This window comes from Sinocyclocheilus anshuiensis, unplaced genomic scaffold (assembly GCF_001515605.1).
Source record: "Sinocyclocheilus anshuiensis isolate Anshui unplaced genomic scaffold, SAMN03320099.WGS_v1.1 scaffold1429, whole genome shotgun sequence".
Lineage (NCBI taxonomy): Eukaryota > Metazoa > Chordata > Actinopteri > Cypriniformes > Cyprinidae > Sinocyclocheilus > Sinocyclocheilus anshuiensis.
The window spans coordinates 301206-303379 of NW_015548305.1; positions in this window are offsets into that span (position 1 = coordinate 301206).

Sequence of the window (2174 nt, forward strand, 5' to 3'; positions counted from 1 at the left end):
GGCCAATCACAACGCACTGGATAGCTGGCCAATCAGAGCACACCTCGCTTTTCAGACCGATGAGCTTTATAAAAATCTCATCGTAGATTTTTATCCAGTTTTTTTATCCAGTTTTTTTTACTGTCCCAAACTGGTTGTTGGTCTTTTCTATGTACCTGTATTTGAATTATTGTACAGCACTTTGGTCGGCCTGTGGCCATTATTAAATGTGCTTTAGAAATAAATGGAACTTGAACTTATGAGAAATGTAAAGTGGAAAATAAACCCTTGTAAACAGAAGCATCTGTTGTCATATGAGTATTATATTATATATATAAAACCCAGCAATTGGGTTGTGTTGTTTTGACCCAGCGGTTTACTGGGTTACTACCCAGAAGGTTCGGTTAAACATTCAACCCAACCGCAGGGTCATATCAACCCAGTTTCTGGGTTTGTCCATATTTAACCCAGCATTTTTTAGAGTGTATATACAGTATATATATATATATATATATGTATATATAGTTTGAATAACTGTGTTATTCATTGATAGGTACAACTGGCTTGACACTGTTAGCCATCAGATCCTTTTGTTCACCCTCTCATTGCTGTGCATCACGGGAACTGCACTTTGAATCTTACCTCACAGGTAGGTCTTTCCATGTTGCCTGGGGAGTGGAGGAATCCACAACACATCAACTAGTCACAGATGTACCTGAAAAGTCAGTGCTTGGATCCCTCCTCTTCTCCATATACTCACATACATCTCTGGGACCTATTATATAGGCACATGGTTTCTCCTATCATTGCTATACTGGTGACAAACAGCTTTACTTTTTATTTCAGGAAGAAGATCTGACAATAACTGCCTGGCGGACATCTCAGCATGGATAAAAGAATATCACCTGCAACTCAATCAAGCAAAGACGGAACTTCTCTTCTTCTCAGCCACTCTGATGATTCAGCATAATTTCACCATCCAGCTAGGCCACAGTATTCTACAATACAATGATTTCTACAATATTTACATCCTGATCTGCCAAAATATTTTGGGTACTCTTTGATGACCATGCTGACATTCAGAGACCACATTGCAAAGAAAACACTTCCAGCTTGTACTATTCTGAACATTGTTTAAGTCTTTGTGTTTTTAGCACTTCTCATGTTCATTGCCTCCTTAAGCCTTATGTGAATTGCTTGTATTCCTTATTTGTAAGTCTCTTTGGATAAAAGCATCTGCTAAATGAATAAATATTTAAAAAATGTAGTTTGTTTGGTTAAAGAGTATACAATAACTCATTAACAAACAGCAAACGTTTATCATATTAACCATTTTGATAGTTTTTGAATGTTTCCTTTTTCTAATATTGTGGTCGTTTAAAATAATAACCATTTTACACCTGTTTTATGATATGTAAATAAAAACATGTCAACCAAGGTTTATATCGCTATTGTCTATGTACCACTTTAGATGTTTAACTAGTAGATTAAGCTATATAGTTTTGAACTCATTTAATAATAAATCAATAAAATAAAAAATATATTTAAGTAACATTAAATAAGAGTGGAAATACAAAATTTATTATACTTAAATCAACTAAGTTTAATTGAGCAAAGGTAACTGAATAAAATTGAGTAAATTCAACTATATGTGTTTATTAAAATTTAGATAAAAATCAATTGATTGCAACCACTTACCTTAAAAAAAAATTGTAAATTGAATGAATAGTTTTTTTCAGTGTAGGAGTCCAGCTAAGACCAGCAAACCAGAACAGACTGGATTTAGCTGGCTCTTTTTCAGCAGAACATCAAGCCAATAAATGAGATTTTACCTCTGTCTACACAGCTTGATCTTGTGTTTGTTTAATGAAGTTAACTTTAATTTCACTCGAATTTAATTACATTTGATTCATTATAGTCAAGGCCATAAAGAAGACATTGCCAAAGCGTACGTGGTTTCACTGTGAAGTCTATAATATCAGAAGGGAATATTCTCTCATGCAAACAGACCACAGGGTAGGGAATAAGATCTGAGGGAGTTGTTAATGAGGTGAGGCAGACCAGCACTCCTGTGTGGACATGAAGAGACATCTCAACTAAATCGCTGTGTGTATAGTAACAGTAATACGCTCTGGTCTCTCATTAGTTCAGTATGAATACTAAGCTTGATAATCTGAGTACAGCAGGACAGGAGG